Source organism: Parambassis ranga, unplaced genomic scaffold (assembly GCF_900634625.1).
Source record: "Parambassis ranga unplaced genomic scaffold, fParRan2.1 scaffold_21_arrow_ctg1, whole genome shotgun sequence".
Lineage (NCBI taxonomy): Eukaryota > Metazoa > Chordata > Actinopteri > Ambassidae > Parambassis > Parambassis ranga.
Window position 1 is genome coordinate 4,331,299 of NW_021144767.1, and position 17,370 is coordinate 4,348,668.

General features: G+C 41.3%; 2 non-coding genes across 2 annotated transcripts; one reads left to right on the plus strand and one right to left on the minus strand.

Moving 5' to 3' along the window:
- The first annotated feature begins 2,414 nt into the window (after positions 1-2,414).
- trnad-guc (transfer RNA aspartic acid (anticodon GUC)) lies at positions 2,415-2,486 on the plus strand. Its single transcript has one exon. It is a non-coding gene; the product is annotated as a tRNA-Asp (tRNA).
- Positions 2,487-10,532: 8,046 nt separating this feature from the next.
- Positions 10,533-10,603, minus strand: trnag-gcc (transfer RNA glycine (anticodon GCC)). The gene has a single exon. It is a non-coding gene; the product is annotated as a tRNA-Gly (tRNA).
- Positions 10,604-17,370: the final 6,767 nt, after the last annotated feature.

Sequence of the window (17,370 nt, forward strand, 5' to 3'; positions counted from 1 at the left end):
TTTAATTTGTATGAATTTAATTTATTCATTGAAAAATATATACTCCATTATTGACTGTTTATCTTACTGTGTCAGGTCCCCATTAAATGTACCCCCTCTTGTATTATTTGAACCTATTGTGTGCAGAGGCAGCTGAGTGATACTATCACACTGTATTAAAAAGAACAAAATAATTACAGAGAGCACAAAATGAACTGAGGAAAGACTGCAAGCACCTCAAATAAGTGGACAACAGTGGCGCAGTGGCAACATGAACATGAACACGAACATGAAGAGACACAGTCCGCTAGCAGCTCCTTCACTGTCGGCCTGCAGCGCTGCTCCCACACTCATCTGGACTCTTTCATCCACACACAGAAAACACGAGCGGAACATTCAGCCTGCAGAGGAGCTGCCTTGGATTGAGTCTCCGCGGTTCTCATGGTGTGTTCAAGGACCGCCTCCCGCTCTCAGCTGATCATAACTACACTCTGACTGTGCTTGTGTTGCAGCTACGAACTGAACATGGCAGAAGAAGCTCCAGCTCCAGCCGCCGCTCCGGCCGAAGCGCAGAAGAAGAAGGTCTCCAAGCCGAACAAGTCCGGCCCCAGCGTCAGCGAGCTCATCGTGAAAGCTGTGGCCGCTTCCAAGGAGCGGAGCGGCGTGTCTGCAGCCGCCCTCCAGAAGGCTCTGGCTGCCGGAGGATACGATGTGGAGAAGAACCCGCGTCAAGAGCCCAGAGCCCCCACTCAGAGAGCTCATCCTCACTGCCCGTTCAAACAGGAGCTCTGTGATCATGCTGCTGCACACTGCACAGCTCCACCTGGTTCACTGGGGTTTGTTTTGTTAGTGTTAGTTCATGTGTTTACTTATATACTAAAGCAGTGATAAACCTATATTTACTAAACATATAAAACTATAGAAACAATACATGAATATTTTCAAGAATGACTTTATTAATCCCTGTGGTTAAATTACATGATGAGTCTGATGGCGGACTGCAGGAGTCACCGCCTGTACCGTTCCTGGAGCAGCAGAGTTTTTTAGTGTTATCATTCCATAGGTCATCATGCTTTTACACATAATAAACCTATACTTATTAAAGCTATTTATAAATGATATTATGTATTTATTGTAAAACATTTATTATAGTTTCCTGTTAAATATTCCTCGGTGTCAGTTTGATATTACATCCTTGAACCAACCAATAAATAAATGTCCCTGAGACGGACCATTATTCATCTTGAAGAGTTCAACATGTGTATTATTACACTGCATCTTACAAAAGATAAAAGATGATATTTATTTCAGAAGAGACTGATTATTCTGTGCATCAGACAGAGTGATGAGCAGCAGAGGCAGAGGATGAGGAGCCGCTCTTTAGAGGACACTGAGGTGGCTCTTAAAGAGCCGCTGTGGTTTGAGGAGCCGCGGACACTTCAAGCTCTCTCTCCGTGGATGCAGCGGGCCAGCTGGATGTCTTTGGGCGTGATGGTGAGCCTCTTGGCGTGGATGGCGCACAGGTTGGTGTCCTCGAACAGGCCGACCAGGTGCTGGCCTCCTGTAGAGCCATGACAGCGGAGCTCTGGAAGTAGTCAGCTCCATGTTTGATTATTCTAGATGCTTTAAGGCTGTGAACCCCTCACTGCACACTTTAAACTCCGTTCTCTCTGTTTAAACACTGTCAGAGTTCAAACCTTCGTAGGAAATAAGTCCAGTATTACAGAATGAAACCAAAGATCAAACCTGTTTTCAGCAGCATTCTGCATTCTGGAGATGGACTGACACTGGTCTACGGACTATCCGGACCAGAACTCAATGAGCTGTAAGAGAAAAACAAGGTGAGAGGTGAACTGGTTATAGGAGGGACCACTGTAATGCAAACATGTGATTTGCTGTTTCTGGTGTTTTTAGGTTTTGATTTAAATTCCACAAAATCATTTATTTGCATTCAATTCTTTTTGATTGTAACCATATATAATTCATACTTCTGTCTGTGTTCTAAGAGTCTTAAAATATGTGGTTTCCTTTTTATTTACAGTGTGCATGTCATGTGACTTATGAACGTACAGTTTGTGCATATATATAAACAGTTTGATTTCCAGGTTGATGCAGCAACAGCTGCTGCTCTGACACCATTGTTCATGTCTTCCTCTCTCTGCACTGTGTTAACACACCTGAATGCTGCAGAGCATCTTCTTCTTTCCTGCTAAATAAATAATGGCCCTGTGGTCTGGTGGTGTCGGTTCACCTTGGACAGCGATGGACAGGAGGACAGGAAGGTCCGGCTGCTCTCAGCTGGGACCTGTGTGTGTCTGGGTGCACACACACCTGCAGTCTGCCCACAGTTACTGACGTAGCCACTCCGTCACACCCCAGCTGACACATGACCGCACCAGGTGGCTGCTGCTATGACAGATGGTGGTAGGCAGCATTCCTCGTTAGTATAGTGGATAGTATCTCCGCCTGTCACGCGGAAGACCGGGGTTCGATTCCCCGACGGGGAGAAAGACTTTTACCAGCAGATAGGATGATACTGACCCTGTACATTGCTGCTGCAATAGAAAACATTTCCCAGTTTGGGATAAATAAAGTATTTGTTCTGTTCTGTTCTGTTCGTCTTGTGTCTTGTGAGCTTTAGATTATATTATTTCTTGGGCTCTGTGCTCTAAGTGTCTTAAAAATATGTGGTTTCCTTTATTTACAGTGGTGCATGTCATGTGACTTTACTTATGCAACATGTATGATAATGTTCTGTCTCCTCTCATTTCCAGACGTGCAGCCAAAAACATGTGCAGTGATGATATGTGACGGTATCATCATGGTCTCAGAGAGAAGAGCTGAGTGTGTCTGTTCTGATCTTTGTTGTGTCTCTTCTCCTCTGTAGTTTCTGTTTGTTGCTCCGTCACACGCCCTCTGCTGGTGAGCCGCGTCATTACACACAACCTCTGCTGCTGTCAGACTGTATAATAACCACTTCTGATAGGAGCAATATTCACACACCACAGTGTACAACACATTATTTATTTAGTTTCTGATGCACTATGTACAGTTTTCTTACAGACCACTTCTCCCTCCACTCACCTGTGCAATAACTGTTCATATGTAAACTGTTGATGATTCTATTCTATATTTTATTGGTAGTTTATTTTATCATATATATCTTTTCTTAACTTATCCTTTGCTGTCTGTACCTGCTGTTGCAAAAATGCAATTTCCCCATTGTGGGACTAATAAAGGTTTCTTAATCTTAATCTTAAGACTGTCTGGAGGACACACAGAGTGGACATGGGTCACAGAGTGCTGCTGCTGTTTGTGTCTCTGCAGCATGGGCAGCTGCTCCTGCTCCACTCGTCACCGGCTGATTGTTCACACCTGTGATCAGTCATCAGCCAATCCTGCTGCAGCTTCCATCTAGTATATGTGTCCAATGGAAGCTGAGCAACATGTCAGCTACACACATAGAAACACTACACATAGTTTGTCATATAAATAACATGGATTGAATCATGTTGTACAGTCAATGGAAACAAAAAGCACTGAGAGTGGTACTGGTAGTGCAGCAGTGGATGGAGGCTGAAGTGCTGCCACCTAGTGTCAATATTTGGTATTAACTCTGACTACATATTCCACCTTTAACTCTCTGCCATATATACTGTGCCATGTGTGAAGTGATAGTGCTGAACACATATGGAAAAAAGTTTTTGTCATGGTAAAATACATTTCATCATCAGAAACACAAGTATAGTGTAAGGCAACTTACCAAAACCTCCCGTGTCATGGAGCGGCTCTGTGACTGTAGACTCTGAAGCAGCATCAACAGGTTCACGAGTTTCACACTCTGTTGCCGTTGTGAATTCCGTTCCACTATCATTGGACTCATTCTCGCTGTCCTTGGCTTCATCATCACTAAACACAATTTCCTCTGGGACATGGTGTGAATAAAGGTCAAATGAAGACAGTGTACACATGCACTGTGTTCAGACTAAATAATCACTCAAGATATACATACCCTCAAGTTCAATCTCATCCAATGATTTTCCCTGCATTCTGGAAAGATGTCCTTTCTCCATTGAGAGAAGTAGTTTGAGGGTGGCCTCAAACTACTTCTCTCACAGCCTCCTCCAGGTTTTGTATTGAGAATTCCGAGCGCAGACACACCAACAAGCGACCAACTTCCCTGAGCTTCTGTCTCATGTATTCACTCTTTGTAGCATCTTGCCCATGTCTGTTGTAGAGGGACTGGGCAAACTGAACAATAGGTCATAGGTCATTTCGCACAACCGAAGCAACCTCATCCTGTTTCATGGCTGTCAGGAGCTTCCACACACCACCTGGAATCCGGTGACTGGATGCAGTCTGTAGAGCAGCAGCCAAACCCAGCACTCTGGTTCTTCCAGGTTCCTTTTCAGTATCTTAGTAGTAGTTTTAGGTTTTCTCTTAACTTTCAATGGTCCATCTTGTAAAACTGCAACGTTATGTCTAAAATTTCCCTTATTTCTCATTTTCTCTAATAGTGTTTTCCGCTCTTGTGAGTGCTCAGGTAGGGAAAAAACATACAAACATACAACTTCAGCGTGCGTTTTATGTGTTCTCAGGTGGCGAGAAATTTTGCTTTGTGGCTTACCACAAATGTAACAGTAATTTTTTATGGTCATAGTCAATTGACTTGAGTTGTGATTGAGAAGCTGTGCTTCATCCTTTGGCTTTTTCTTTGATGCCTTTTTGGTGGATGTACCTAAATGTGATTTTTTAGCAGCACTGGGAATCACATGGTCTTTAAGAGGTGGTGGAGCCTTGGATTGGCTAGGCCAAACCTGGATGTCTGCATCTGATCCATGAGATGTTCCTTCAGCCATAACAGTTTTTTCTGTAACCTCTCTACCGCTAGACATCGAGGGTATGCTTGTATCTGAATCATTATCATTTTGTGACTCCGAATCTGGTATGTACTCCTCATCAGACAGGCTGTGATCAAAATCTGATAGGTTACCCACTTCTGAATTGTCCTCATCTGACACCAGATTGTCCACAGAACATATAGAAGACTGTGGCTCCTGAAAGAATGAGAAACAAATTAAATAATTGGAAACAGCAAGAGATGTTAGATATTCAAGAAACCTTATATAGGGACTCACCTGTGAATGGTGCTGGAGGTCATCTGTAATTCGCTCAAGGCATTTTTTATGCCAGACACCCAAACAAACTGTAACACATTTTAAAAGTTTTAATTTTATGGGTAAATTAAAAATGTCTTGTGTCATAGCAATGATTTACACAGAAACAATAGAAATGTTGTTTTAATTTTAATAGAGCGAATAAAAAGAATTAAAAGACAAGAATCGGGACAACCTTTAGCATAGTACCCACTTTTGTTGCCAGCTGTTTATATTTTTTAATTAAATTTTAATTTAATTAAATTATTTTAATGGCTGTATGTGGAGTTATTTTTAGTAAATCTATACTGTTATACGAGCTGTACAATGACTCCTTTAAGTTGTATCAAAGTTTTGTTTCTATAGTATTATCCCATGAAAAGATACAACAGATACAACAAAAATATGAGGGGTGGGCTCACCTTTGTGAGATACTGTAAATGAGAATGCATACACCAAAGGATCAGTTTATTACATGCAACTAGATAAAAATACATGTAGTGTACCATAAAAATGCCACAATAAATCCTCCATCCTGAAGGTTCAGTGTTTCAATAGTTTTAAATGTGGAGGCTTTATTTCTTGGTGGTGTTGAACTACATACAACACCACATTTAGACTTTATTTAATATAATTAAATTGACAAAAATGATTATTGCATGTGTCAGTAGGCTATGACAGAACACGACACAACAAACAACATATCTGACAATTGGCATCCAGTTGCATCAGTTTGTATGCACAAACGTTAGAAGGATTTATTTTTGGACTGTTGTATTAGACACCTTCCCTTTCAGGTGCACCTATGTTTTAGGTAGATGTAAGGAGTGCACGTCCACCTACGGCCCTGTACTACACCACTGTACTAAATACTGCAGCTTACCTTTGCACTTATATCCACGCCACTTCAAGGAGGATACAGGTCCCACACACTGGATGCACTTGTCCAAGGATGATACTGTTGTGCACACAAGCTGATGCTTCTGACACTGTTGGTGAAAATGTATGGTAATATTTAATAATGTGAAAAGTCACATACTGATAGCTAGAAAACCATATAAACGTAACCTAATATTAACATGGCATACAATATACTGTACCTTTTTATTGCAGACAACTGGATCCATTTCATTAGAACCGATGAACTGTTTCGTGCCATTTCCAGTGGTTCCCTAAAACAGTAAAAAAGAGCCAACGGTTAAAAACTACATCTGCATTGATATCCGTTTTCTCATGTTAGGTTTTGTTAATACCAAAATTGAGGAAGAAACGTAGTGTAAAGAAATACTTGCTTTACAACCTTTATAGTTTTTTAGACATACAGTTTTTTTAGACACATTATACTAAACCAGATAAAATTCAGCTTGTCCAAGAACTTCTAAAAACAAACTGATGACACTATCAACCGCACCTTGAGGATTGGTGGTTTACTGCTTAATCCACACACACATTCAGATCCTATGCCAACTTTCACTTTCAGGAGAGAGTACTTACAAAACACATTTCACATTCAGGTGACTACATACACACATACCTACATTACGTGTTGGTGGACTTACGCATTGCCACACGCAAAGAATGAAGTGCTAAATTTTATGTACCGTTTCATTCTGGCTGTGTGGACCAAGCAGTGGACTTGTCAAGTTCCTGCCTTCATCCATCTCAGCCTGGTCGCCCTCGGCCATCTCAGCCTGGTCGCCCTCGGCCATCTCCTGTAACAAATACATCATGGAGGAAATTAGTAATGGATATACATCCACAAAGAATGTACTTTGCCACACGCAAAGTAATGAAGGCCTACATTTCATTTACCGTTTCATGCTGGCTGAGTGGACCAAGTTCCGGACTTGTCAAACTCTGGTTGTTTTCATTCACAGACTGTAGCAGATTCAGCATGGACAAACAATACAAATTAACATACTCACATACTGGAAATGTACCATCCCATAGGATATTTGAGGTTGAATAAAAAAACCTACTCCTCGGTGAAAACTTTGCTTTAAGCCTCACTGACTGATTTCATAAGGTATAGAATGTCTTATGACACCTTTGATGATTCAAATTCCAAGTTGTGGAAGGAGAATTTCCCAACTTAAAACTGTGCATGTTTGTGGTAGCATCAGTAACAAAGAGCTTGCTGTGAGGGTTACAGTGCTAACCACTGCTGCCCCCTCACTAGATGTAATTAAACACTTCAGTTTTGCAATATACCTGTGGTAGCACAGTACTTTTCTTACCTTATCAAAGCTTCTGAGAGGACCAGCTGATGTAGCTCTGGCCTTTTTTTGCCACCGTCTTGTTGGCACCTTGGAAGCACGTGTAGAAGGCTCTGATGAGGATGATGACACAGCGTGCTGCTCCTCATCGAACTTTCTGCAGATTCCTGAAGAGTTTAACAACAATCATCAGACGAATGACAACATAGTCAGTCTCTTTCACACTGTATGTAGTATGTATTTTAATACATTAATGTCTAACATACATGAATGTTGTAAACAAGCACATTCAAACTTAGTAGCGTATAAAGTGCTTAATGTCCGGCCGTCAGATTTAATATGTCCCGCGGCTTCTGTCTTAAAATGTGTCAAATCAACAGGTAGTTCTTATTTTTTAACTCATTGTGTGCCGTTTACGGGATGTTCTGAGCAGACCACGGTCAGCTCGCTGTCTGCGTCACAGTGCTGCAGGGCTTGGACGTTACAGCAACACAGAGAGCTGTGAAGCTGCTCAACACCGGTTCAACACTTCCACACAATTCACCACGAGTCTAAACATGCTCATGTATAGAACCTGCTCTCAGAGAGAGTCCGCGTTGTACGAGTGCAGTTCTCTGCCTTCTCACTGGAGGCACGCGCGGTACCACCACCCATTAGTCCTCTTGCCCAGTCCAACAAACACACATGCTGACACAAACACACATGCTGACACAAACACACATGCTGACACACACACACATACAGATGAGCCCACTCCCAGCAGCATGTAGAGAGTGCGTGTTGTTTGGCTCTGTTGCTCATGACGTGCTGGGTTGACTTAACTCCATTGACTATGCTCAGATAAGCTATTGTAATAGGCCTACCACTACTCATAATAATAATAATATCAACATTATTATTATAATTTGTTATAGTGACAGGCCTAATTACACTATGTTAAACGTGATGTTTTATATGTTGCTCTTTTTATTTTGATGTGTTTCAATCATGGACATGTGGCAAACTCAGTGGTGTTTGTGTATTCTTATAGGTCCTCGTCCTATTTCCTATTGACACATACATAGAGACTTGTAATGGTAAGTGCTGTTATATTGCCTTCTGAGTTGCTGTTAACATTCCTTATTGTGACATTTTTGTTTAGTCTAGTATAGCATGATGTTTTCTCTCTGACCAGTTGAACCTAATCCCTTTGTGTATATTACTTTTCACAGATCAACGCTGAATTTAAAAGAATCACCACCATCCCACTACAGTCCAAGTTTATGTCTCAGCTGGACATCTATTCTGACAAACTGACAAATGTCTTTCAAAAAAGAGGCGGTCAACTCGGACAAAGGCTCAAAACAGTAGTTGCAAAAATGAGGTAAGTGATACATATTTCAGACTGTAGTTTGTATGTCTGTCTAATTTTGACAATGGTGTGTGGACTTTTGGAGAGGTCATGGAAAGTTTAGAATATCTTAGATTATGAATATTTTTGGCAGGAACTTTGTGACAAGTGAGCAGCCTCGAGACTTAAATTTGACATACATACATGTATATATGAATAATTGCTGGCTTCCCTTTATCCTCCATTTTCTTTTGTTTATCTAATTAATTTATGTGGACATAAAAAAGTAGTTCTACTGTCCATCATTTTGTACCCAACTATTAAGGAAAGGAATGAAATATGTGCTTTTGTGTAATTTCTTGTTACTATGAACTGCTGAGAAACATACTGTGTTTGTTTGGTACAATTATTATTTTTCCTTACCTCACTTGTCCATCCTGTCACTTTATGTCTTTCGGCACAGGGCATGGATGAAGAGTCCATCAAAGAAGCCATTGAAGACACCACTATGGGGCTTTATGTCCAGAAAGAACATGCCAGAGGCAGAGGACATTGGAATCGTTCTGGAGGGCATCAAGGTGTTGCAGGATCTGGACAATGCAGCATTGGCTGTTTCCATGCTGTTTGGCCTAATGTATGCCCTCAACCTCAGCTATCCTCGAAACCTCTGCTACACTTTTGAGGTACTCCAGAAGATCATTATGGAACTGAATGAAGAACTTTCTCATAAGGCACTCGCTCTGAAAAACAGACTCTTTCATAGAAAGGGTCAGAGGACCAGAACAGTCAGCAATGTTTCCACAAATCCACTATGGAGGGCATTATGCCATTTGCTTCACATCCATCCTTTAATGTTTCATTTACCACTGCTAATTGCATGTTATGACATGTTTTTGTATTTGATCAGATGAGTTTCACGAAAAAACCTGTTTTAAAATCCATGCTGAAACAGTTAGGGGCATTATTGTGTTTCAATGCACTGTTTTTGATACAGGGTAATGTATCAGTTCATGGCCATTGTGTCTGTTCTGAATACAGCATTTGTTTGTGAGACTTGTCTCTGTGTGAATGCAAGTTAATATTCAGCACACCTCGATATGGAACCACTGGTTTATGAATACAATTTTGATTGTAAGAAACAAATCTTTTTAAATTCATATGAAGTAATGAAAATACTATAAAGGTACCTAATACCAGTTAAGAATTGGGTTTCCTGGACATGATGAAATCATTTTAGAATTACACAATAAATTGGGTTTAGATTTTGAACATTTAATACATTGAATCAACATGATTCTTTTAAACAACCTAACATGATTGAAATAAGTTAGTTTAACAAGAAATTATTAATTAAGAGAAAGAAGGAAATTGTGTTGGTTTTACGTATTATGATTGTGTGGGACCGATGTACACATTACAATCATGTAAATTCAACTTTTTTTTTTCAGCCACTAACGAGGCTCAGAAAGAGGTGAAATATGGTCTTTTCTCTTTTTCTTCTTTAAATAAAGACATCTACAGTGCTCATGCTGGCTACTGCACCAACAAACATTCTTAATTTAAATCAAATGAGTGTGTTCTATAAAAAGGGTCTAAAGGTAAAACATCACAGTAATTCTTCCTGGGACACCTTCACTACCAGTGATGGTAAGTGCTCTTGTTTCAAATGTGATGTGCACTGTACCACTGAAGCTCGTCTGTGAAGTGTAGTGCCTCTGTGAGTATGTCACAGTGATGTTAACAGAAGTCAGATAGGTCTGTTAACACATATAAAAACAACTTACTGAACAACAGCATAGATGTGAAGGTGAATATATGTCCCCTCACATGTTCCTCAGTTAAAAGGGTCATTGCATTGGCCGGGAATCGAACCCGGGCCTCCCGCGTGGCAGGCGAGAATTCTACCACTGAACCACCAATGCTGTGAAACGCTGACATCTAGTGGTGCCATCGCAGGCTGCAGCCTCCTCATTCCAAAATCAATCCCTCCTCCACATAAAGTCAAAAGTTATAAATTCACCTCATTACATGAGCGGTTGTGTGTAATGACGCGGCTCACCAGCAGAGGGCGTGTGACGGAGCAACAAGCAGGAAACTACAGGGGAGAAGAGACACAAGCATCCACAGATCAGAACAGACACACTCAGCTCTTCTCTCTGAGACCATGATGATACCGTCACATATCATCACTGCACATGTTTTTGGCTGCACGTCTGGAAATGAGAGGAGACAGAACATTATCATACATGTTGCATAAGTAAAGACACATGACACATTATTTTATTTAAGCAGCAGATGGACTAATTGATACTGTTACAAAAACTGCGCAAAATCTTCTGTTTTTATCATAATATAATATCTCGGTTGGTTCAAGGATGTAATATCAAACTGACACCAAGGAAACCCTAAAAGGAAACTATGGAAACCCTTTTTTTTAAATAAATAAATAATTTAACCACAGGGATTAGTAATTCTTAAGTAATTCTTTGAATATATGAATGTATTGTTTAGCTCCTCTGCAGGCTGAATGTTCCGCTCGTGTTTTCTGTGTGTGGATGAAAGAGTCCAGATGAGTGTGGGAGCAGCGCTGCAGGCCGACAGTGAAGGAGCTGCTAGCGGACTGTGTCTCTTCATGTTCAGCTCATGTGGAGCTCTGATGATCTCTGCACTTTGCTGCTGGAGAGAGTCCGCGCGCTGCGCAGCGGCTTCTCCCTCTTCTTCCTCTCAGAGATGAAGTCAGACTATCAGAGCTCCATCAGAAGCTGTTTTCCAGCTGAGCCGCATGTTGCTTCAGAGACTCAGAGGACAACCCGACATCTGCTGACGTCACTTTGTCCCAGAGTCCGGCTGTTGCAGCAGCATCAGACCCTGATGATGGTGCAGACAGACTTCTATCAGAGCTGCTCGCTGCTTCTCTCGCTGAGCAGGTTGAATAAAGTCCATCACTGTTCTGTTTGTGTCACAGCTGTTATCATGTAAACAGACACAGACAGAGCAACAACAGGGAGGCTGCTGTAAAAATCAGCTTCATGTTTCCATTGTGAGGGCGCCCCCTGCTGGAGACACACTGCATCAGAAACATCACTGACTGCAGCTTTATGCTCTTCATAAAGAAGGTGTTCCACAGCAGGTTATTGATCACATCCAGGTTTGATTGGTTAAAACAGACATGGCTGATGTAGCAAATATCTGACTGAGCTCTGTTTATTAATGAGGTCAAATGTGTTCAGCAGTGAACTTCAGCAGAGAGAAAGACATGGATGTATATTGTATGTATGTGATGTGTCTCTGTGTTCACTCAGCTGCTGAAAGGCTCCGTGTGCTTTGTTGTGTCACGTGTCCTGGTTTAAAGGCGTGGCTTCTGTGGACTTACTTTCGTTTTTGAGCTCCTGTCAGACAGACTGCAGCAGAACCAGCAGCTCCACACACGAAGGTGGAAACTTCTGGAAGTCAGGACTGATTCAGCAGGTGAGTCTGTCGATATCTGATCAATCATCAATGTGATCACCTCATTGATCTTTGCTGCCTGTAACTGGTGGATCTTTATTGTAGTAAGTCCCTGAAACACGGAACAAACAACAAGCGTCTGTTGATCGTTCTCTCTGTAAAGTTCAGCAGCTTCATTTGCTCTGAAACTCAGATCGACTCGTTCAATACAGCATCTTTGATCAAAGCTAAAGTTTTTGGTTCATGTCAGCAAACTGGACAGAAAGCTGCACGCTGCAGGAGACAGAAAGGTCAGAGCAGCCGGACTGATGGGGGCCAGAGTCTGAGGATGAAGCCAACTGCTGCCTCACGTCGCTCTGCTTCCCTCTGGTGGTCATATGTTGAAATTGCAATAATTCATCACTGATACAGGGTCTGCTATAGCAACACAAACATGTTTAAATGTGACTAAATATCCTGTAGGTGTGAATTTGAGTGTGAATGGTTGTTTGTCATGTTATTAGTGCTCTGTGCTCCCCCACACATCATAAGCTGTGATTTATTTGCATGCTTTAAAGAAGAATTTAGTAGTTTCAGAGTTTGATGTTATATTTGATCTTATCTGTCTTGTTAGTGTTTATTTCCCATTGAAGCTGCGTGAAACCCACTGTTTGCTGATATCAGACATCATTCAAATCAGACTGTAGAAGACAGAGGGGGACACTTCCAGCGATGCTGCAGGCAGAGTGAGAGTTTGGTGCACATCACATGAGCTCAGAGCAAATGTGTGGATGTGTTCAGTGGCCCTTTGGCATTTGGGCAAACCTTAAACTGAAGATTTCTTCAGCATGGTTACCGAGCAAGACCAACGAGCAAGTCTCCATTTCTAACTGTTCAACACAGTTTCTCAGCTTCACTGGGCTAGGGAGCAAAATACAGACATTTATCAGACACAGCAGCCTCAGAAATCCTCCAACCAAAAGCCTACCAGCATGACAGACTGCAGCACTTGTAAGCATTTCCCTTTCACAAAGTGTTTTGTAGACATGAAGTTACAAGTATCTGTACTACAGACATCTGGCGAAACAGCTTTAAGGCTCACTTTTTGGCATGATCACTTTTTGGCACAACACTGGCTCAAAGGTTCACAAAACTACATCTGAACAAGCCACAAGACTTGAAACAATGTCCTATACACAGATCAGACCAAACTATGTCTGCTAAGAACCAATCAGATATACAAGCATGATTTTATTTTGATCTGCAGAAACACATGACTTTGAATTAGATAAGCATATACAGTTCAACAATCTCTCCTCAGTGGTTTTGGATATGGGGTTTTTGGGGTCTGGCTGCTCAAATTTAATTAAAAAATAATTCTAGCTGTAAAGTATTTTATATGGAAGTCTATCAGGACAGAAACTATTTTGGACCAGCTACCAAGTGGCCATGTAAGGAACTGCAGATTTGCTGTATTATGTTGTTACCTGGTAAAGACTACAGTGTTTATTGATTTTTGTTTGTTTGTTTTTAGCTTTACATAGATACTTTCTACCACTGACAGTTTAACATGACCATGGGACTGAATTTTGGTCATTTGAGGGACGGCAGTTCTTGATTAGCCTGAGAACCATTTGCATGAATAATTATCTATAGACATGAATTTTTGTTTATTTTTGCTGTTGACATTTGAACATAAACACCTGTGGGATTTAATTTTGGTGCCACCCCCAAGTGGCCACAGGATCAACTGCAGTTTTAGGCACTGTCACAGCGTGTGCAGGAAAATGGATCCTAGTGTCTGTGTTTCCTTATAAGACACTTATAACAGCGTGTTTTGTGATTTAATCAGTATACATGCTTTCCTGTACATTATTGATGGCAGATAAATATTGATATGCTACAGTTTTGCCTAGCAGACTTCACTCCCATTCAAATTTTAAAACTCTAACGATGGGCCGTCAACTAGTCCTGCACAGGGCCCAGACACACTTTCTGAGAGATCTTAGTCATGGTAGCTCCTGCAAGATCCACCCACAGAGGTCCTGAACACATAAAACTCAGATTCCAACCAGAGCAGTAGCAGAACTGAAGAAGCCACTCGGGGGAGTGGGAAACATCTTCAAAAACAGTCCTGGAGTCCAGCTGCCTCCATTGAAACTCTTGGAAATGACTCTGACCTGATGAATGAGAGCATCCACAGATATACTTCTGTGATTGATAGATGTGCACTCAGAAACCTGACAGTGCCAGAAAAGCTGTTTTGTGATAACTGCACGGACACTTATATTAATGATATCTAGAATAAACACCAAGCATTCAAATGGAGCGACGTATCACACATGCCACAAAGATTCAATGTAGAGTTTGTTATTTGAGGTGCTTGCAGTCTGTCCTCAGTTCATTTTGTGCTCTCTGTAATTATTTTGTTCTTTTTAATACAGTGTGATAGTATCACTCAGCTGCCTCTGCACACAATAGGTTCAAATAATACAAGAGGGGGTACATTTTAATGGGGACCTGACACAGTAAGACAAACAGTCAATAATGGAGTATATATTTTTCAATGAATAAATTAAATTCATACAAATTAAAAATCTATTTTGTAATCATATATTCATAGCTCATTTAGATTCAATTCAGAATTCTGACTTTAAATTCTGACAATTTAGACAATTTCTTTCCCCAAAATCCTTAATCTAAACTCAGATTTCTGATTTTTGAGATGTATCCTGCTCCTGCAAAGTCTGAGGGAGAAATCCAATAAATATGCTGTTTAAAGTTCAACAAATGAGGCACATAAATAGGACTCCTGCTCTACTGAATCACCTCCATCTCTACCACTTCTTCAGCCTGTCTCCTCTGACTGGATGCAGAAAAGAGGAGATAACTGATTTGTGGATTCCTGGCGTTGAAGAAAGGATTGATACACGAGGGAATTATGATTATAAGAGGCAGCACCATGGAGGTGGTCACGCTGCAGAGGGCTTCTCTCTTCAGCGTCATAGTAAAGATGATATGAAATATGATTGATGACAGCTGGAGCAACAACAGTGAGAGGTAGAGTCCTATGGTGCATCTGGCTCGGTGGTTGCTGGACTTCAACATTGTGTTCACGCTGAGTGCAGCCCGATACACACACACATAGCAGTAGCAGATGGCCAGCATGCAAAGACACATTATTACAGACAGGGGTCCAAACAGCAGCAGGTCCTCCTTTGTGGCGAGTGGGAGGCGCTCTTTAAGGGAGACGGCCTCACACACGAGACCACTGGTTGGCTGCTGGGAGTCAAACTTCATCTGGCTGAGCACCAAGCCAGACCATAAGCGCTCATGGTCCCGCTCAGCAGCCAAGTCACACTGATGCTCATGTAGATGTTGTGAGTGTTGACCAATCTGAGGTAGTGAATGTGTAACGGGTACCGTAGCAACGGCACCGGGCTGCCAGATAAACTCCTGAAATTCAGGAAAGAAATGATGAGGCAGGGCGACAGCGTGTCAGTTCACAGTGCGTTCTCTGCAGTCATTTATTTGGACATTTCCTTCAGAAAATACTTATAACAATAACTCTTATTGTTCAGACTCATTATGTCCAATGTATGTGCAATATTGAATGTCCGTTCAACATGAATCAATCATAAATCAACATCAATACATTTCAGTCCATCTCAAAATAAAATACATTTCCAAAAATGTCTTTTCTTACTCTTTATACTCAAAATGTATGGACTGTTGTAATATTAAGCTATTCAAAATGTTTTTACAAACTTCTACTAACAGTCTTTAATATAAACTGTCCTTCGATGAGCATAACTCATTCACTGTAATCACCATACTGCAAAGACCCATCAAACCAAGGTTAACAACTCTTTACTTAACTCTGTCTTACTCATATTCAATCCTAAACATTTTATTCACAACTCATTTGGCGAAACAACTCATAACCAAGTGGGAGCAAACTTATACGGAGCTCACTTGCACACACTGCGCGGAGGGATATGTGTGTGCCAAGCTAACAAAGTATCTCAGGCTCAGCCTGCTCGTCACGGAGCACAGCAACTAATTAAACCCATGTTTCTACAGAGCTATTTGGCCAACATAACTCACTCAACTCTTAAACACATTTTCACATCGTGTTATCCTTATTCTGTGTCATTTTACACATCACTAACCTGAAATTCAGGAAAGAAATGATGAGGCAGGACGACAGCGCGTCAGTTCACAGTGCGCTCTCTGCAGTAATGAGGAAAATCCACCTGTAGCGCAGAGAAACCCAGCACTCGACGCTGCCCCCTGCTGTTCTGGAGTGGTTATTACAGACCCATTTTTTTAAAGGAAGGGTTTGGTGGTATATAATGGGGCGGACCGGCAGCAGAGTGTGGGTGAGCGTGCATTGGCCCACTCAAAATGTCTTGTGAAATTTTCTAGGTTATATATACAATAGTTATTTCTATTTTCTTCCTGTTTGGTTCTTCTTCCTTATGTTCCTTTCTTTGGTTGGGATTGTTGGTGCATTATCATTGAGGGTTTTTCCTGTAGAACAGACCAAAAGTCCAGTTCATATGTTCACTGGGCCGAAGCCTCTGTCATAAAATCAATAATGTCCTAATATGCCACCAGTACTGTTGTCCACAGGATGAAATCACACCTTTAAAAATGATTATTATTTATATATATTTAACATTTCACCACAAGATGGCAGCAAACATGGTCAAACTCTCACCACCCTGTTTGCCAGTGATCTGTGTTTTTTCTATTGCCCATTTCTAAAATGGCAAGTGTGAGTAAGAAAAGGAAGGTTGACAGCGAAGGCCGAAGTTTCAGGACAAGTGGAAATGGAAGAAGAATGTGAGGGCAAGACATCTTGCACATTGAAACCTGTGTTGGAGCCAGACCTGCCCCCTTTACTGCAGCTGAGAGCCCAGTCTCTTCCTTCTCATCAGAGGTCCCTCGTTAATCGCGGGGTTACGTTCCAAAAATAACCCGCAAAGGTGAAATCCGTGAAGTGATGGGCTTTATTTTTTACAGCTATTCTAGATGCTTTAAGGCTGTGAAGCCCTCACTACACACTTTATACTCCTTTCTCTCCTGTTCAAACACTGTCAGAGTTCAAACCTTCATAAAAATAAGTCCAGTGTTACAGAATGAAACCAAAGCACAAAGCAAAATAAAAGGAAATATAATAACTGAAGATTAAACAATGGTTTGTGAAATGGAAGTTGTGGCGGCTGCACTAAAATGAATGATAAGTTAATGTGGTCTG